General features: G+C 43.4%; 1 protein-coding gene across 4 annotated transcripts in view; it reads left to right on the forward strand.

The window, feature by feature from the left end:
* Window positions 1-3,372: 3,372 nt before the first annotated feature.
* RBM47 (RNA binding motif protein 47) overlaps window positions 3,373-21,425 on the forward strand; it is a 329,047-nt gene continuing 310,994 nt past the window's right edge. Inside the window, exon 1 of one of the 4 annotated variants that reach the window (XM_033946950.1) lies at window positions 3,373-3,562. The gene's annotated coding sequence lies outside the window, so the exon portion shown is untranslated. Of the gene's footprint in view, window positions 3,563-4,139; window positions 4,750-21,425 lie in introns of those variants that run through there. The other 3 variants (XM_033946908.1, XM_033946968.1, XM_033946917.1) reach the window with 3 other exon arrangements.

The following is a 21,425-nucleotide window of genomic DNA, read 5'->3' on the forward strand; positions in this document are numbered from 1 at the left end:
CAGATAAGGGCCACGGCCCATCAAGTCTGCCAACCCCAATAACCCTCCCCTACCTTTCTCTGTGAAGAGATCCCACGTGACGATCCCATTTTGTCTTAAAATCAGGCACGCTGCTGGCCTCAATTACCTGTAGCGGAAGATTATTCCAGCGATCAACCACCCTTTCGGTGAAGAAGTATTTCCTGGTGTCACCGTGTAGTTTTCCGCCCCTGATTTTCCACGGATGCCCTCTTGTTGCTGTGGGGCCTTTGAAAAAGAAGATACCCTCTTCCACCTCGATACGGCCTGTGAGATATTTGAACGTCTTGATCATGTCTTCCCTCTCTCTGCGTTCCTCGAGTGAGTATAGCTGCAATTTTTTTCAGCCGTTCCTCATACGGGAGATCCTTGAGTCCCAAGACCATCCGGGTGGCCATTCACTGGACTGACTCAAGTCTCAGCACATCTTTGCGGTAATGCGGCCTCCAGAAAAGATGTGCTGAGACTTGAGTCAGTCCAGCGAATGGCTGCTGTGAATATTGTGTGTATATGAAAAATGAATGGAAAAAATTGCATTACAATTAGTAAAGGGGAAGGGATCTGGGGCAGAACTTGGGTGGGCCTAGGGGGGTCTGTGTTTGGGGTACTCAGTTGATATTTGTTAGACTTAGGGGGTACTTAGCTTGAAGTAGTTGAGAAACACTGCTGTAGGCAATCAGCTGGCGCCAATGCCTCTCCTTCTCTCTGGCCCTCTTCCCTGCCGACACCCCCTAATGGTGTTTCAGGGCCCATCTGGAGGGCTTCTGCACATCCGCGGACATTGACATGATGATTTCACGCATTTCCGTGATGTTCATGCACTTCTAGGTGCATCAAGCTGTGGCCTCTACCTTTAGTGTGCCCCGGCTCGAGAAAGTTTGAGAGACATTGATCTAGATGCTAATGTTCTGGAGACAGATATGTACGTTTTTATTCCGATCTTTGCAGGGGTGTGAGGGGGGTCAGTGATCACTGGGGGAGTGTGTGTGTGTCTTTACTTTGTCTCTGCAGTGGTTATCTGATCACTTTGGATACCTTTTGAGCACTTATACCTGTTTTTTTTTTTTTTCATCATCATATAAGTTCTATCCAGGAAGTCTTGTAAAACCTTCGATTATACCTGGAGGACGACTAAGTCTAGGTTGGCCCACATCTCGCCCTAACCACTTCTCCAGATAAACCCCTTTTAGCTCTGGGCGAACAGCGGCATTCAGAGGCCTAATAAACCCCTGGATAAGTAAAAAAAAAATAGGTTTGATTATCGGCACTTGGATGACCTGTCTTATAGGTCATCCAAGTGCCAACTTGGGCAGGTGTTTATGTTTTGATTACGAACCCCCTAATGCTTAACCTCACAGATTGGTTTAGTAACACATTTTTGTGGCATGTTTTTGCATCATTATTTTTATGTTTACATTGCTCATTTTGAGAATTGCGTATTTTTAGTCTTGTGTTTAGTGTTTTTATTTTGAATATTTACAGGCAACATACTGTATACCAAAACATGGCCATGTCAGGTCATTGTGATTTTATTTCAAGAGAAGGTGATAATAATATATTGAACTTTGTGGTCACTTCACCTCTTCATTTGATAGTTGCTGCTGTCCGGCTGCATAGTCAAGTTGGCCTTTCCCCCCTTCCCAAGTTGGTATCAAGACTGCTCCAGAATCAGATAATGGCAGCAGCATAACCCAAGGAGAGTAGAACTAATGGCAGTACTGGTGAAATTGTTTCCTTTCATTTTTTTTTTTTTTAATATCATTTTTATTAGGAAGAGAAGCAAGCATGGTACAGGGATGAAATAGGCAAACAGAGGCAGCAAGAAAACCAAACACAATATCCATCAACAAGAGTACTTAGTATGCCAGATAAAAAAAAAAAAAAGGACTGTCCAAGATCAAGAACAGCCCACTTCCCTCATCGGCTCCATAATTTTTTTATTTTTATTTTTTTAATATCATGCCCAGTCCCAAGAATCCTCTACTCGAGGGGCAGCACACTCACCAGGCGACACAAACCAGCCAAACCCTCAGACATACTCCACACACTCCCCATCCCTCCCCTCCCAAGTCTGGAGACCAGAGGTAACCATAGGAACATCTTCCACATGGCCAAATAGGCCAACACCTCAGGGTTGGCGGAGCGTTTATGATAGCAAAGTTCAAAACGTAATGCAGCGGGGCCCCCGGGACGCTATTGCATTCCTTCTTAGAGTGTCCTGAACTCTCCTTATGGAACTCCTCCTTTGCGCAGCTTCACTTAATCTTGCAGTGCAACTTAGAGTGGGACTACAAAACGCTGCTTCTCGGCGATCAGACCCTGCTGGAAGAGCAAGGCCTCACTGTACCTCAGCGGCGCTTCATTTCCTTGACTTTGCTGGCAGTTAAAAGAACAATCTTACAATATTGGACTCAGGAAGGGCTTCCTTTCATTTTGATATGACAGCATACTGTCTTTCATAGTATTGGGCATATATGCTTCACATTTTTTTTTAATTGATGGGACTGAGACTTACTGCCAATCCTAGCTAAATTGACGATTATCTCCATGCCTTCTGTACTGAACACTAGACAGTAGAGCCTCACTAAGACAGAAACCACAGAACTACATATTCTGAAATGTTTAGACAGCTGTTATTATTATTTATTTTGATTTAACTGCCTTTTTTTTTTTTTTTTAAGATTCATCTGTTTAAAATACATTGAATAGTAATCAGGTAGGTATTTTCCTTATCTATCCTGGCAAGCTGACAGTCAACTTTTGTCTCTAAAGCTATTGAAACCAATTGAGAAATACCTTGCAAAGATGCTACTAAGGTTTATTAAGGTTCAAATAAAATACTGGTGACAAAGAATGCAAGTTTGGATCCTAAATGCCCCTATTCAAGGCTACACAGAACAAACAGAAAACCGGACAAGCAATATTAATATGCCTATGTTATCTATGTAAGTGGGGAAGTAAAGTTTAACTACAAAACTACAAGGAAACTGAGGGTGTCTGGGGCTGTCACGTATTCAGTTACATGACATTGCAAGCAGGAATTGCTTCTCTTCTCTTTTTTTTTTTGTCTTTCAGCTTGTGTCTGCTTCCTGTTCCAGTCTGTTTAGTCACAAGTAGTGAATTAGATTCCTGTTGGCTGATTACGTTTACTGTAAACAGGTTTTTGTACTCTGTTTAAATACTGCAGATCAGGGTGCTTAACCCTTGCATGCACAGGTAATGCTGGACAGGCTAGCAAAAGTTCACTTCCAGTCTCCTTGTTCTTTCATTGTGAGTTGGGGGGGGGGGGGGGGGCGAAAAGGACTGTCCTACAAGCAGAAAGGAACTAAGGACAAGGTTAAGAGTGAACTTGGCTGTTCCTTCGAAACTGACTCGCCTCTGGTTCCTTTTCTAGAAACCAGATGTGACTTCTTAGTTCAGAGAAGGGTGGAGGAAGATCAGGCGTCTCGGAGCCCGGCAGCGAGCAGGACAGGGAAGGTCAGGATGAGCCTGCAGTGCCGGTAACGTCCTTGCCTGCCGTGAAGCGAGAAACGCTCTGCCTCAGGTGAGTGAGCGCCGCCGCCGCCCTTACTCAAGACCAGGATCGAAACTCGCGCTGGCTTCATTATCCGAATTCCACTAACAGCAACAAAAAAAAAAAAAAAGGAAGGGGGGGGGGGGGGGAGAATAATTCAGTGGCAGAAAGTTCCCGCTGACAAATGTTCAAGGCGAGCTGCCGAGCACTATTAAGCAGGTGCTTCGGCGAATAGGGGGTCGTTGTCCACTTGAGAAGGGGAGGCTGTTCTCTCCTGGCTTTGGCATTGGGAAAACAATGTTTTGCTAGTTTGGGTGTTTAGCAATTTAAGCTCATTTAAACTAGCCTGAAAAGAATTTATCACTTCTCTGAACCTGAACACTGCATCTTGCCAGGGATTTTTTTTCCCTTTCATCTACCTTTTTTTTTTTTTTATGGCAAAGGTATCGACACTCCTAAGAGAGGAGGAATGTTGCACTGGCCTTCGGCCAGCAAGAGCTCAGTAGAGAGGATAAAATTTCAATTTAGATGTAGAGAACGGGGAGTTGCTGGTGCGGGGAGCAGAAATCTGGTTTGGTGAGTTTAAGGGCAGGGAGTATACAACCTAGCTACTGTGAGACGAGAGAAAATAAGAGAGAATCACATCCACTTTACATATTCCTTTCAGGAGTGCAATTTTAGGTTGGAGTCCTAAGTTTGTGGGTTGTTGGGGTTCCCCCCGCCAAACTCGTATGACAGAAATCACGTTGTGGACGGATATTTGTGTTTTCTGTCTAGTCAGGAATTTTCAGAGTTGCTTCGCGGCTCTTGTTTAGCACTTTGGAATGTGCAGCTTAGGCCAGTGAGGAGTAAGGATTTAGGTTTCGCCCGGTTGCTGCTGCTAATTGCCAAATTTCTCGCGGCACGGACCTCGGTTCTTGGGGGCAAGTATAAGAAGGGCGAAGGGGGCTCAGACTTGCTTTAAACTTCACCACAGGGAGTTGCTACACACTCCTTATTTTAAGCTACCTGGTGTGGAAGAGACAAAACGAACATATACCTCCCCCCCCCCCCCTCTTCCCTCCTCCCTCCTCAAGACTGCGGTGAAAAGATGCGATAGTTACCTGCTTGAGCTGCGCGTGCGGTGCCCGGGAGAGCCTCGAGCGACTGGAGACAGGTGCTGGTTCGCAATTTTTTTTCCCGCTCTCCTGCTGACCTCGAGCCCTGCTCACCTGGCGGTAAGTAGCTTACCTTTGCTTGTCACAAGAATGGGCGGTAGTTCGGAAACCCCCCCATGGACTAAAAATCATGGAAAACGGCTTGGTTTATTTTGCTCTTATTCTATAAAGAGAAGGAGGAGACGTTCTTGGTGCAAGGATATTTATCCCAGGGTGGGTGGGCTTTTTTTTCCTGATTATTACCTTTGCACCGTCAGAGCCAAGAAGTGATCTCAGCGCCGTCTGGTAGCAGACATTACCTTTCAGAATTCAACTGTTTATCGTTGTACCACATGGCTGTCTGAACCTAGCTTCCTGACACATGACAAATTTTAAGTCAACAGGGTAGCTGGTTGGAATTTGTGAGTTATAATTGGAAATTTTTTCCCCCCCCAAAATGTTTGTGTGTGTGTGTGCATCTGCAACAGAAGAGCAGAGCACCTTTCAAGTGGGAGGGACCATATTGCATGCCAGAGGCACAGCGTTCAGCCAACGGTGGGGTGTGGGAGTGCTTTAGGAACTGCAAATTGTGGACCAACATATGCCCAAGTTAATTCTAATAAGCAAAATATATATCTGGCTTATAAAGTTAGTAAAGTGTGAAATTTGACCAAAAGCCTTAGCTCCTATAGCCAAACCCACCGCCCCATCACTGTGTATGACTTATTTTGAAAAAGAGCTTGAAATGAACATACTGTTCAAATGCTCAACTAATTTTCAATGGCAAAAGAGAGAAAGAAGTTCCCGCTTAGCTTTCAACTGTTTGCTGTCCCATGTTGTATTTTCAGAACTTGTGAAAGTACAAAGTTTTGACCACCGTTTGATGAATGTCGTAGGTTCATATAAAAACTTGTAAAGGGAATGTTTCACAGGTGGTAATTAACTCTCAGATGCCTGCTCTGGTGAATCATCAAAGATTTCTATCCAGATATGCAGGAGAAGGTATCATTCATTGAGTTCATTATAAATCATAACAGTGCCCAAACATGTGTAAACCAAACTTCAAATCAATAAATAAATAGCACTAAGAAGCACCGCACTTATCTTTTCATTGTATTGTGCGATTGCCAAAATGTAAAACCCTACGGGGACCCGTTTCACCATATGTGGCTTCCTCAGGGGTCAAAATGGTACAGCTCGACTCTGTTAAGGAGATCAAAAATGGCGCTGATCTTCTTAACAGAGTCGAGCTGTACCATTTTGGCCCCTGAGGAAGCCACATATGGTGAAACGGGTCCCCGTAGGGTTTTACATTTTGCCAATCGCACAATACAATGAAAAGATAAGTGCGATGCTTCTTAGTGCTATTTATTTATTGATTTGAAGTTTGGTTTACACATGTTTGGGCACTGTTATGATTTATAATGAACTCAATGAATGATGCAGGAGAAGGTATATCTGGATAGAAATCTGAGAGTTAATTACCACCTGTGAAATATTCCCTTTACAAGTTTTTATATCTGTGGTCTGTGTAGACAAGAACTTGTTTCCATTCATTTTGATCAGTAGGTTCATATAAAGTCAGTTGGGATAGTACAAAGTTTTACTCATAATCAGGAACCTTCTAAAACAGTGAAGACATCTCACTGTCTCTCTCTCTATATGACCATTTCTGTGAAAAGGTGACTAAAGTAGCAGATCCAAAATGTTGAGAGAGTAGCTGATTTTGTCATGTCATGGGTCCATATGCAAACCGAAAAAGAAGCATGTTTGACCTGTAACTTTTATATTTTTTCACACAAAAGGATGGGATTTGGACTGTTGTATTACAAATTTTTGCTCTCATTAAAACTTCATTTTTTTGTTTTTAGAAATTTTAGTTACTTTCTCATGGAGGTGGCGATATACGGACACACATGTACACACACACACATATATCTCATATGAGCAACCAACTCAATTTATAAAAGGTGCCTAGATCATATAAGCAACCAACTCAATATAACATATAAACCTAACTCAATTTAGGCACCATTAGAGGTACCATTCTATAAATGGTGCCTAAATTTGATTGACATGGGGTAGGCACTATTTCTCTACTACTAATTCACTACTAGGAAAACATATGTAAAAACCAAAAATTGTGTAGATTTTCAACCCCATGCACAACAGTTTTGACCCTGTAGGGCCTGCTTCAAGGCAAAACTATTTCTGTATATGGAGTACCATAGTTCTTTTCTTCTAGAACTCTTTAATATCTACTGTATTTGGTTTACAGTTAATTTTGGGAGAGGGAAAGAGTTGTGAGTAATCGTGAAAATGTGGTCTCCTTTTTTGTGCATGTGTTCTTTTCTACCTAGCTTGTGGGTTCTTGAGGATTTTTTCTATCCAATGTGGATTGTGTATGCGTAAACAAAATAATTCCCAAGAAGCTATGTATACCTTATTCATGTGTGTCTGTCAAAAGAAACATTTTGTGTTGGTGAGAGAGGGAAACAGAGCTTTTTCTAAAATGTACTCCAGTTGTGCACTACTAAATATTTAGCTATGGGGAATATTAGGTTTCGTTTTCTAGGTCTGAATCTGTTTTTGTACCAAACCAAATATTTGACAAAAAATTGTTCAAGGATATGCTCACTCAAAAAATGTTAAATATGTTTCTTTACTGCTACATTTCAGCAGTTTTAGAAACAAATCTGTTTTAGGTAGTAGGAATAGTTATGAATCATGCTGCTATAGCACAGGATTCTTTGCAATGAACTAAGCAGTGTGACTGTACTGTATATATCTGGCTGCTGCAGGTGCCAAATCGGAAAGGTAAAAGGTTGCTGGTGGTGTTAAGCAGAGCCTGGTATAGAGAGGAAACTGAAGGCAAAGATCAATATGAAAAAGGGAAAGAAGTTAGCACTGGAGCTGTCACAGAAGTATCTGAGATAATAGTGAACAGGTCTACATCCAAAGAGAGAATGTTTGATAGCCAATGACAGCAGATAAAGACCTAACGGTCCATCCAGTCTGCCCAGCGGTCACACTCATACAGCAGTGGTCTCAAACTTGCAGCCCGCCAGGTACTATTTTGAGGCCCTCGGTATGTTTATCATAATCACAAAAGTAAAATAAAACAGTTTCTTGATCATATGTCTCTTTAGCTATAAATTACAATATTATTATTAAGACTTAGCCAAAAGGAAAGATTTATAAACTACAAAGAGTTTTACCTCATGCAAAGTTGTCATTTCTTTAATAAGACATTGAATAATTTTTCTGTGCCAAGTACCTACAAATCCAAAATGTGGCCCTGCAAAGGGTTTGAGTTTGAGACTACTGTTATACAGTAGTTAAATTCTTTCCTTTAATATTTCTGGGCAATAGACCAATATGTATGTAATTGTAATTTACTGTAATTATCAGACATATTAATTACTAAATTTCCCACTGGTTTAGGAGAGATTCCTAGATCCAATATAAAATACACAATTATGTCATTATCTTCTTAAACAGGTATTATTGGGGGCAATCTGTGCATAATGATGTCATCAGGCTTTCCTTCATTTGCATTTTATGACAACATTGTCAGAGCCTTTAGCTATTAGGTAATTTAATTCTCTGTCTGTAAATGTTCTTGGGCTTAGGTTCAACAGCTTTCCATGGCAGAGCACCACAGATTTGACCCTTTCTTCTTTTTATGATACAGTCCTTAAAACTCTGGAAGAAGAGGCATGCTCACAGTATGACATATGGATGAAAGAAAATAGTACTTTTTAAAAAATCTTTATTGATTTTCAAACTTTGATAGTGCAATACAATTAATATTTAGTAGTGCACAACCGGAGTACATTTTAGAAAAAGCTCCGTTTCCCTCTCTCACCAACACAAAATGTTTCTTTTGACAGACACACATGAATAAGGTATACATAGCTTCTTGGGAATTATTTTGTTTACGCATACACAATCCACATTGGATAGAAAAAATCCTCAAGAACCCACAAGCTCGGTAGAAAAGAACACATGCACAAAAAAGGAGACCACATTTTCACGATTACTCACAACTCTTTCCCTCTCCCAAAATTAACTGTAAACCAAATACAGTAGATATTAAAGAGTTCTAGACGAAAAGAACTATGGTACTCCATATACAGAAATAGTTTTGCCTTGAAGCAGGCCCTACAGGGTCAAAACTGTTGTGCATGGGGTTGAAAATCTACACAATTTTTGGTTTTTACATATGTTTTCCTAGTAGTGAAGTATTTGGAAGGAGGACCCTGGGGGGGGGTGTTATTTATTTATTTTGGGGAGTGGGTTGTGTTGGGTTATTCATAGGTATAGATTTTGTTATTTAAAATACTGAGCTTCTTTGTTTTGCTTGTTACTTACTATTGTTGAGCTCAATAAATATATTTGAATACAATTAATTGAACATTAAATACTGCATAAAACGCACTATTAACTACACAAGTAGTACATAAAACAATCATTGAGGGATGTGGGAAGCAAACATCAGTGTAGACCTGACACAAGTCATGTTTCGGCAGTATGCCTGTGTTAGGGATCATGCAATGTCAGTGATCTAGTACAAATTACTTCCTCAATTCTTTTGGTCCCACAGAACACAGCCAAGATTGTAAAAGTAATAACTTTGAGGGGCATAATCAAAAAAACCGTCTAAGTCCCTTTTTTGTCTAAGTCCTTAAACGTTCAAAGCAGAAGCAGGGAAAGTGTCCATAACCAAACCAAACGTCCTTGTTTTGATTATGGCCTTCCTCTGCCTAAATGCCCAATCACCACTATGTCTAAAAGTACACCCACACGACGTCTACACTTTTTAGCCATAATGAAACAAAAAAACGCCTAAGCCCCAAACGTCCAACAGAAGGGCTTGTAGGCGAAGGAGGAGCCAGGCCTTCGCCTAAAAGCTGGATTCTGTAACCGGTGTCTGCCAAAAACAACACCGGTTACAGAATCCCTCCCCCCACAACAATCCAGGCAGGAGGGTGCCCAAGCCCTCCTGCCATGTCGAACCGCCAACCCCCCCCCCCCCCCCGGGACAACATCGGGGCAAGAAGGAGCCCAAGCCCTCTTGTCCCGCGGCAGCCCCGACAATCCCCGGCGATCGTGCCCCCCCCCCCGCCGAGTACAATCGGGCCAGGAGGGAGTCCAAACCCTCCTGGCCCCGGCAACCCCCCCCTGAGTACGATCGGGCCAGGAGGGAGCCCAAACCCTGCTGGCCCCGGCGACCCCCCCCCCGCCGAGTACAATCGGGACAGCAGGGAGCCCAAACCCTCCTGGCCCGGCGATCCCCCCCGAGTACGATCGAGCCAGGAGGGAGGCGAAACCCTCTTGGCCCCGGCGACCCCCCCCCCCCGAGTACGATCGGGACAGGAGGGAGCCCAAACCCTCCTGGCCCCGGTGACCCCCCCCCCGCTACTGGAATGGGCCCCCCTGGCCGTGGCGCTCCCTACTCCCCACCCCCGACTACAATACGGGCAGGAGGAATCCCAGGCCCTCCTGCCCTCAACGCAAGCCCCCTCCCCCCAACGATCGCTCCCCCAGAACCCACGATCGCCCCCCTGCTGACCCGCGACCCCCTAGGCCGACCCCCTGGCCCCCCCACCCCCCTTCCCCGTACCTTTTCAAAGTTGGCTGGACAGACGGGTGCCTAACCCACCCATCCGGCAGGCAGCCGACTCCAGAATGGGGCCGGATTGGCCCAGCTGTCCCAAAGCCCCGCCCACAGGTGGGGCCTAAGGCACCTGGGCCAATCAGAATAGGCCCGGGAGCCTTAGGCCTCTCCTGTGGGCGTGGCCTTAGGCACATGGCCGGTTTGGGGGGGGTCGGAGGGGTCACCGGGGCTAGGAGGGTTTGGGCTCCCTCCTGGCCCGATCGTACTCGGGGGGGGGGGTCACCGGGGCTAGGAGAGCTTGGGCTCTTTCCTGGCCCACTTGAATCGGGGGTCGCCGTGGGCCATGAGAGCTTGGGCTCTCTCCTGGCCCGATGTTAATTGCGAGGGGGGTGATGGATCATGGCAGGAGAGATGCTTACTCTCCCCTACCGCGATGCCATCACTCCTCTACTGGAACTGCCGCGACCCGCGGCAGGAGAGATAGGGCATCTCTCCTGCCACGGGTCACGGTAGTTCAGGTAGAGGAGTGATGGCATCGCGGTAGGGGAGATGAGGCATCTCTCCTGCCGCGATGATTGCGGTGGGTAGGTTGCCGGGCTGCTGAACTGATGGTGCCAGCGGCCATCAGCTCAGCGGCCCCTTTTTCGGCACTTAGACCTGGTTTGACTACGTCTAAGTCAAAAAGGTAAGTGCCGACTAGGCAACTTGTAAATGTTTTGGTTATACCTGTTGTATGCCTAGGTGTAGGTCGGCCCACCTCCCACCAACTGCCCGCTCTTTCCCCTCCTCTAAACACACTTCTTTTCTCTCTGTGCGTCTAGAGGCAGGGGAAAGGCCTAAGCTATTTTTAGATACATCTAAAAACCAGCTTTGGGTTATGGGTACTTGGACGATCAGGCTTTTTGATCGGCCAAGTAGCCATTTAGAACACTTTTTATACGTTTTTGTTTTGATTATTAATCCCCTAGTATCCAAAAAGTTCTCTTCTAGTAAGATTTATTGGGGTTTTTTTTTTTTTTTAATGAAATATAAAAATTAACTATCAGAATATAAAAAGTAATACAATAAATTCAACATAAACCCCATAGTGATGATTAAAATGAGCAATGAAACCTGAGAGTGGAATATATAAATTTACAAAAAGTTAGCCATAACATTTAAAACAGGGAGCATAATTAAAGGTGTGTAACTTCATACTAAAACAGCATGAGTTAAGCAACTTTGGGCAAGAAGGAAGGAGACCTATAAAAGACCCAAAGAGGGAGGAACTGAACTAAGGACAAAAGGCAAGTTAGTATACTGCAAAACACATTAAGAGGAGACTTGAGAAAGGAAGACAAAACTCGGGAAAGAAATTGTTTAAAAATAGAGTCTGGGGTAGTAAAAGGCATTCCCCTCTTATTCCAAGATGTAATTATCAAAGAAATAAAACAACTTAGGGCAACATAGAAAAAACTTGTGAATGAAGCTAAATGAGGAACCAATGAAGAAAGCTGAGATCTTGAGCAATCTAGCTAGTACTGTAGTTTGCATAAGAGACTTGGGGGCAGGGATAGGAAGGGAGAAAAATTTTATCCCCTGCTGAATTGCAATGTAGTAAAGGAGCCTTTAGGAAGAAAAAAAAAGTGGGGAGCAATGCTGGTGCTGTTAAGGCAGTGCTTCCTAACTTCTTCAAACCAAGTACCCCGTAGATAAAAAAATTTTCAACAGAGTACCCCAAGCTCTGAGCAGCAGAGATTTTGAAATGGACATTATACTGTTAGATAGTAACTAACTAGGTAACAAACATAACAAATACAGGTCACTAAAGCTGGCATACTTGGCATGATCTGTTATATTTCAGTCTCATATAAACTGACCCCCTTGACAGATGGGGTGCCATTGAACAAAGACTTAGAGGGGACCTGTTTATAAGAACAGGAGACCTCAACAAAAGTTGCCATTAGTGACCATAAGAACATAAAAATAGCCTTACTGGGTCATACGAATGGTCCATCTAGCCCAATAGCCTGTCTTCACAGTGGCCAATCCAGGTCACTTGTACCTGGCAAAAACCCAAATAGAAGCAACATTCCATGCTACCGATCCAGGGCGAGCAGTAGCTTCTCCCATATCTGTCTCAATAACAGATTATGGACCGTTCCTCCAGGAAATTGGCCAAACCTTTCTTAAAACCAGCTATGTTAACCACTCTTACTACAACTTCTGGCAACATGTTCCAGAGCTTAACTAATCTCTGAGTGAAAAAAATATTTCCTCCTATTGGTTTTAAAATTAGTTCCCTGTAACTTCATTGAGTGTCCCATAGTCTTTGTAATTTTTGATGGAGTAAAAAAATCAATCCATTTGTACCAGGATTTTGTAGACTTCAATCAAATCTCCCCTCAGCCATCTCTTTTCCAAGCTGAAGAGCCCTTAACCTCTTTAGTCTTTCCTCATATCATCTTGGTCACTCTTTGAACCTTTTCTAGTTCCACTATATCTTCTTGAGATAAGGCGACCAGAATTGAATGCAGTACTCAAGGTGAGGTCACACCATGGAAAAATACACAGGCATTATAGCATTCTTAGTCTTGTAAACCATCCTTATTTTAATAACTCCTAGAATCTTCTTTGCTTTTTTTGGCTACCACTGCACATTGGGTGGAAGGTTTCAACGTATTGTCTACAATGACACCCAGATCTTTTTCTTGGGTGCTGAGCCCCAACGTGCACCCTAGTCTCTGGTAACTATGGGTTGGATTATTCTTTCCAAAGTGCATTTCTTTACATTTGTCTACGTTAAATTTCATCTGCCATTTGGACACCCAGTTTTCCAATTTCCTAAGATTTGCCTGCAATTTTTTACAACCTGCATGCATTTTAACATCTTTGAACAGTTTTAGTGTAATCTGCAAATTTAATCACCTCACTTGTCACTCCAATTTCCAGATCATTTATAAATAATTTAAATAGCACCAGTCCCAGTACAGAACACTGCAGCACTCAACTGTTTTCCCTCCTTCACTGAGAAAAATGGTCATTTAACTCTACCTTCTGTTTTCTATCCGATCACCAATTCCTAATCCACAACTGAACATTACCTCCTATTCCACAACTGAGTTTCAGCTTTTATCTGGAAAAATGAAACCTGAAATCTGATTGGTCACTGTGGGCAAGCTTTCTCTCCGATACCCCAGAAGTGACTTCAGAGTAAGCGCCAAAGCCGATGCGGGCAGTACATTCATGGCTGCTCGCGCTGAAGTTATAAAGGTACGGGGAAGGGGTGAGTGGGAAGGGGGGGTGGAGAGGAGGAGGGGTGCTGGCACCCCGTGGAAGACCACACCTGTGGTGGACTGCCCCCCTCATATCCTCCTTACTACGCCACTGTTCCTTCTCTCCCCCAACCCCACTCACAACATGCTATCTCTTGTTTCAGTGGGTTAGCAGCAGCAATTCATATATGCTGTCTGCCACTAACCTTAAGCCTCTTCTCTGTCACATCCCATCTTGGCAGAAACAGGAAGTTCTGGCAGAGGATGGGACATGGTAGAGAAGAGGATTCTGGGTTAGCAGCAGGCAGTGGGTAAGAATTACTGCCGCTAACCCATTGAAGCAAGACAGAGAGTAGTAGTGTGTGAGATGCAGGGACCACAGGAACTCAGCCTAATCCCCAATGCAGGAGGCAAAATTAATTGCAGGGGTGGCAGCGATGACAGTGGCTCCAACAGAGAGTTGAGGAGGAAGGAGGGCAGGAGACCTGCATGGTGCCACATATCCCCCACCATTGGTTATGTACCTCTTGGGGTACATGTACTGTGTGTTAGGAACCTTTGTCCTTGTTAAGTGCTAATGTGTGTTTAATGTGGGGGAAAAAAGCTGACTGGAAAATGCATAAAAGCTTTTTGTGGTAATTTATCAGAGCAAGCTAATTGCACACTATTTAATTTTTTGTTATTATATATATATTTTATTTGCAGATGGGGTTCCATGGGTGGAGAATGGGTGTAGAAGAATTATCCGGCTAGCAAATTAGCATTAGTGCATAATAACTGGATAATGAAGATTTAACACAGGAGCACATAGCACCTTCTAAATATTTTATTAATATTTTTGCAGGTCTTGTGCAGTAGTGGAAAATGGTTAGGAAAGTACAGACAATCGCAGAACCTGAAAACCCTGCCTAAGACAGAAATTCACCTGGCTTAGCAATCTTCTGTACTTTATGTCTAGTGAAACAGTCCTATAGAAACCACAAAATTGAAATCTTATTACATTGGTAGTACCCAATGAAGAAATAAGCAAATGTTGGAAATATATGTTTATTAGTAATAAGTGAAATGGCATACAAGCACATAAAATAATACTACTCAGATTGCACCATAGATATAGCTAAGTATTACACAAAAATAGCTGAATATACTGTATATTCTGTTATAGTACTAAGAATATTCCTGAGAAGAGAATACTGACAGTCAAATATATTCAGCTAATGAAACATGCCCCCCTTAAAGCAACATTGTCTTAGCTTGGTTACTTTTTCTAGTCTACCTATCCCTGACTATAGGAGTGAACCCCAAATTCTCACCATGATCTAGTACTTTGTAACGGTCCTCTGTATGAAAGGTAAAATTTTGTCCTTCACCTTATGCTGTATTCACAGCAAGTCCACCAGATAGCATCTGGTTAGTGTTGAGATAAATCACAAACCCAGCCAGCATTGGCAGCTGGTTGCTAACATAAGGCTAGAAGCTGTAATTATCAGCTTCTACTTCTTTGTAATTCGGTTGTACAGAGAGGCTCAGAACCTAGATGGCATGGCAAGACAGCTTCTTTACAGATCTCTCAAATCTACATCTGCTCTCCTCTCCTGCCAAAACTCTTCTGTCATTTGTTCCCAAAGTACAGTACTAGACTTCTGTCCACTGTTCTAACGTCTAGCCCAGGGGTCTGCAACCTTTAAGACATAAAGAGCCACTTGGACCCGTTTTCGAAAAGAAAAAAAAACTTGGAGCCGCAAAACCATTATAAAACAAATCTAACACTGCATATATTGTTTCTTATCTTAATGCTATATACAGGATCACTAAATTGAAAATAAAATCATTTTTCCTACCTTTGCTATTTGGTGATTTCATGAGTCTCTGGTTGCACTTTCTTCTTCTGACTGTGCATCCAATCTTTCTTCCTTTCTTTCAGCCTCCTGTATGTTTCCTCTCCTCCAGACCCCATTCTCTCCCCCAACTTTTTCTTTCTGTCTCCCTGTTCCCCCTTCTTTCTGTCTCCGTGCCCTCCCCCAAGCCACTCGGTTTGCTGCCACCGCAATCGGGGAACAGCCCCCAAGCCACCGCCGTCCCAAGCTTTCCCTGCAGAAGTGTTGCGCTGACCAGCATTCTGCTCCCTGACGTCAATTCTGACGTAGGAGAGGAAGTTCCGGGCCAACAAGGCATTTCTCCTCATTCCATCCAGCCTGAGCCCCATCTCTCCTTGATCCAGCATTTCCCTTCTGTGTCTGTCAGAATTACCATTCCACCTATTTTCCAGCATCACCCTTCTTTGTGTCCATCTCACCTATATCCCTATCTCACCACTTTTTCAGAATCTTCATTTGTCTCTATCCTTGTCTTTACCCCATGTTCACCATTTGCCCTTTCAATGTCTTTATCCCCCCCCCCACTTTTTCAGCATTACTTCTATGTCTCTATTTCACCTTCTCTTCATGTCCCCTCTGTATCTCTATCCTTATTCAGTAGGTCCTGCTTACCCTTTCTCTTCTTTGTGTCACTATCTCCATTTTCAGCTTTCCCCCCTTTTCCTTTGTTACTGCACCCTGTAGCTAGAATCTTTCCACCCTCCCTCCACTCCGGCCCAGCCCAGTATGAAAGATTTCCTTTTGTTTCCCTCCCCTCTCTCTTTCTCTCTCTCTTCTGCTCCCTCACCCACGAGTCCTGCATCTGGCCCTCTCCCTTCTACCTGCACCTGGCAACACCCCCCTGCTCCGCGGCTCTCTTCAGCAACTCGTCAGCAGCAGTGATCAAGACAAGCTGCCGACATCGAGGCCTTCCCTCTACGAGTCCCGCCTTTGTGGAAAAAGGAAGTTGAAACAAGCGGGACTCGCAGAGGGTAGGCCCCGACGTCAGAAGCTGCTGCTGAGTTGCCGAAGAGAGCCGCGGAGCAGGGGATGTGGCCGGAAGCAGGTAGAAGGGAGAGGGAGATAGGAAGGCTGTAGATCTCCGGAGCATGACACCGACCCCGGCCAGGATGATTTCTTTTTCAGGCACCTTACAAGTCCAGCGTCGCGGCGGGAAATAGCCATGCTGAGCAGTGAGCTCAGCACTACACAGATGAAAGCCTTGCTTGCTGATTGGTCCGGCGGCACGGCGCCGCCGGACCAATCAGCAAGCAAGGCTTTCATCTGTGTATGTGCTGAGCTCACTGCTCAGCATGGCTATTTCCCGCCGCGACGCTGGACTTGTAAGGTGCATGCCTGCGTGACACACTACCGGAGCCGCAGCAAAGGTGGAAAAGAGCCGCATGCGGCTCTGGAGCCGCAGGTTGCCGACCCCCGGTCTAGCCCAATCAGATCACCCAGACCTCCTGTCCAGCAGATGAAATCCAGGCCTGGAGAACAATGAAGTCCATGTTGTTTCAAACACCCTCCTTGCAAGTGCTGGCATTGACCAGGGAGACCCAAAAGTTTTATTTTAAACTTGTTTTGATATAAATCTGTTTTGTTACCAACTTCACACCCCAAGATGAAGTGCAGATGTTCCTCTGGAATACCAGTGTCCTGGAGCTGGCAGCCAATATGAAAGGATACAGGAAACAGGCAGACAAACATGACAGTTTGGTTCAGGCTTCAGTTACACAAAAAGGTGATAGACTGGGAACACCCCTACAATGCGCTAATGGAAAAATTAGCATGGGACCTGCAAAAATAAAAAGGGGAAAAGCCTTATTTTTGGACTGCATTAAAAATGGGCTTTACACATAGGAAAGTCCCACCTTAAAATGTGCTAAGCCTATTTCTTTCTTTTTTATTTATGCAAACATTTCCAACATTTATTGATTGAAACAACAATCAGGAAAAAATAAGACCTCTTAATAGAAATAAATATAGCAAAAAAACAAAAACAAAGAAATTGCCAAAGGGACAAATATTTTAAAAAAGCTCTTTCTGGGTGAACATAGGAAATAGTGAGGTCACCAGCGTTAGTCCACAAAGAAGGGGGAGAATAGAAAAAAAAATCTTACAGTAAATTCTGGAGAAGAAATCAGGAAAAATTATAAACAGAGAACATTTCTCTCTAAGTCAAGCCTGAAACATCTGGTATAATATATATTCAGCTACTCAAGAAAATAAACAAACAAAGCTATGGCCCTGAATTATCTATTTAGACATTTAGATTCTAGAAAAGCCTTCAACTGAGCTGAGTCAAAGAAAATATAAAGCACTGATTGGAATTTCATTAAACATTTACAAGGAAATCGTAATATAAAAGATGCCCCTAAGGCCAAGGCCTCAGGGTGTAACTGAAGAAATAATTTCCTTCTGTTCTGGGTTTGGAAAAATCAAAATTCGCTGACCAATAAATAAAGTTGAGGCTTTGCGAAAGTAGAGTCTCAGAACCATATTCATAAGAACATAAGAATAGCCTTATTGCGTCAGACCAATGGTCCATCTAGCCCAGTAGCCTGGCCTCATGGTGACCAATCCAGGTCACTAGTACCCGACAAAAACCCAAAGAGTAGCAACATTCCATGCTATTGATCCAGGGCAAACAGTGGCTTCCCCCTTGTCTTTCTCAATAACAGACTATGAAGTTTTCCTCTAGGAAATTGTCCAAACCTTTCTTAAAACCAGCTACACTATCTGCTCTTATCACAACCTCTGGCAATGCGTTCTAGAGCTTAACTGTTCTCTGGGTGAAAATTTTTTCCTCCAAATTATACATATTGAGATCTTTAAGTCTGTCCCCATATGCCTTATGACGAAGACCACTGACAATTTTAGTAGCCTTCCTCTGGACCGACTCCATCCTGCTTATTTCTTTTTGAAGGTACGGTTTCAAGAATTGTACACAATATTCTAAATGAGGTCTCACACAGTATTATACAGGGACCTCAATACTTCTTTTTTCTCACTAGCCCTACGCACCCTAGCTTTTAGCTTTCGTCGTCACTTTTTTTTTTTACCTGTTTGGACATCTTAAGATCATTACATATTATCACTCCCAAGTCCCACTCCTCTTTCGTGCACAAAAGTTCTTCACCCCTAAACTGTACTTTTTCCTTGGGTTTTAAGAGCCCAAATGTATAACTTTACATTTCTTAGCATTACATTTTAGCTGCCAAATTTCAGACCATTCTTCAAGCTTCGCTAGGTCCTTCCTCATGTTAATCACACCATAAAGAGTGTCTACTCTATTTGCTGATTTTGGTATCATCCACAAAGAGGCAAATCTTACCTGACAGCCCTTCAGCAAGTATTTTCTTGTACCTGGCAAAAATCCAAATAGTAGCAACATTCCATGCTGGCGGCAGGTGGAATTCGGCACTCTTCCTGCCGCAGACATTCGGGGGTGGGGGGCGGCTTCGGGTACTCCAGCAGGAGGCACTGGGCATCCCTCCTGCCAGGTGGATGCCTCGGCGAGGTGGCAGCAGGAGAAATGCAGCACTCCTCCTGCCGCAGATATTTGGAGTGGGGAAGGCAGCTTTGGGGACTGTGCATTTCACGTCTAAAAGGTCTTGTCCTGGGCATTTGGGACTATGACAAATTTTTGTTCGAGAATGTGGTATAAAGATAGATATAATGATGGTCTGGCCGATTAAATGTGTGGACGTAAAGGTAGACGATTTTCGGAAAAAAAAATTTTGCACGTACTTTTTCAGAATAGACAATTTGCTTCTGCTGACTTTGTGCAACTAGCAACCCACGTCCAAATCGGACTTAGATACTTCTTTTGATTATGCCCCTCATTATATGCAGGTACTTTCTCTAGTGAGTTTACAATCTAAGTTTTTGTATCTGGGGGAATAGAGGACTAACTTGCCCAGGGTCACAAGGAGCTGCAGTAGGAACTGAACCCAGTTCCCCAAGATTGCAGTCCACTACACTAACCATTAGGCTGTTCCTCTTTTATTGGGTTGCTTATCAAAATACACCGAGGCCTATTCACTTCACAGGCCTGATAATGCATAATCATTTTGCAACTCAATTCCCGCTGTAAAATGGAAAGACGTCTGTCAAACTTCAATTAGTATCATATTCAAAAGGGGAACAACCAATGTCTGAGAATTAGAAACTATAAAACTTTAATCAAAACAACATAATTATTGTCTTTATTTTGCCTTTTTTAAAATATTAAACCAGGATGCTCACATCTAAATTGCTGAAACACATGCATACATTATACTACTCTTTAATTACATGTGTAGCTGTGCACCACCCATGCTTTACCCAAACTCTGCCCATGTGTACACCCACCTTGAAACTATGCACCATCACATTTAGACACCTTTTTATAGATTAAGAGGAATAGCCTAATGGTTAGCACAGTGGGCTGAGATCTTGGTGAACAGGCTTTAGTTCGCGATGCAGCTTCTTGTGATCCAGGGCAAGTCATTTAACCCTCAAATGCCCCAGGTACAAAATGTAGGGCTCCTTTTACTAAGCTGTGTTAGCATTTTGTAGCGCACGCAGCATTTTAGCGCACGCTAAACCCGCGCTACGCGGCTAGAACTAACACCAGCTCAATGCTGGTGGTAAGGTCTAGTGCGCGCGGCAATTTAGCGCACGCTATTCCACGCGTTAAAGCCCTAACGCGGCTTAGTAAAAGGAGCCCATAAATTGTCAGCCCACTAGGTACAGAGGAAGTACCTGCATATAATGTGTACAATACTGCATACATCTAGTAACACTATAGAAATGATTAGTATTAGGAGTTATAGAATAGCACGTAGGTGGAATTATGGCATGAGTACACATATGTTGGTATGGTTATATAAGCTGTTATTATAGTCATTTATGCATGTATTTGGAGCATAAATGTTAGCACTCTAGAATTTCCCTTGGGTCTGTCTGATTTATTAATTGGGATTTATTAACTGATTTTTCATGAAGAGATTCACCCAAAGTAGTGTACAATAGAGAATGACACGGAGACTGTTTACCACGGCAAACCATGGTCACCACAGTAAATCCGCAGGAATGGAGACATTTGCAACTGGTTTACCGCAAGAATGAGGAGCAGACCTTTCACCACCCCGCGGGAATGGGGACAAGACCTTTTACCGCCCCGTGGAAGTGGTGAAAAGACTTGCTCCTGTGGTAAAAAAAAAATCGTACCCGTGTCAGACTCGGCATCTCCTCCCCAGCTCCTCTTGCGCCTATTTTACTTTCAGGAGCCAGCTATGCCACAATGAAGACAGATGGAACCCAAAACCAAAGCCTGAGACCAATGTGATTTGAAGAAAGAAATTACCAGACAACAAAAGGTAGAAAAAATACATTTTATATTTTGTGATTTTAAATATTTCAGATTTGAAATATGTATCCTGCTAGATCTGGTATTAGACATAACTGGGGACCACAAAGCCCAGGCTGTGCTTCTTTAGCTTCCAGCTGGCTTAGGGCTCTCTCTCTGACCAGGGAGCAGTTGCCCTAGTTGCACTCCCCTAACACCATTCCTGCCATGTGTGACTGAAGTATTCAGTTAGCTTGATTTTTCTATGTAGCATTCTGTAGTAATTTGGTTTGTTCAGTTTTCACAATAGTGGAGGGGATATTTGTGAAAGGGAGGGGAAACAGGGATTTTGTTGATCCTTGCTCTGTATTATTTGTGTTTATAAAATGACAATTGTAAGAATATTGTCTCTTTTTATACTTTAATAAAATAAGTTCAGTATATAATAATAACTATTCGAGGCTTGTGAGGATGGGATCTGACATTTTGCAAGGCGGGGATGGGGACTGCACTCGCAGGGAATGGGGCAGGGACGGCAACTGAGCTCGCGGGGACGGGGCAGGGACAGAAACTGAGCTCATAGGGACGGAGCAGGAATGGGGACAAGCTCACGGGGATGGGGCAGGAACGGTGATAAATTTTTTTCCCTGTGTCATTCTCTAGTGTACAATGCATTGAATGGGTACTTTTGT

This window comes from Geotrypetes seraphini, chromosome 1 (assembly GCF_902459505.1).
Source record: "Geotrypetes seraphini chromosome 1, aGeoSer1.1, whole genome shotgun sequence".
In the NCBI taxonomy this organism is placed as follows: Eukaryota; Metazoa; Chordata; class Amphibia; order Gymnophiona; family Dermophiidae; genus Geotrypetes; species Geotrypetes seraphini.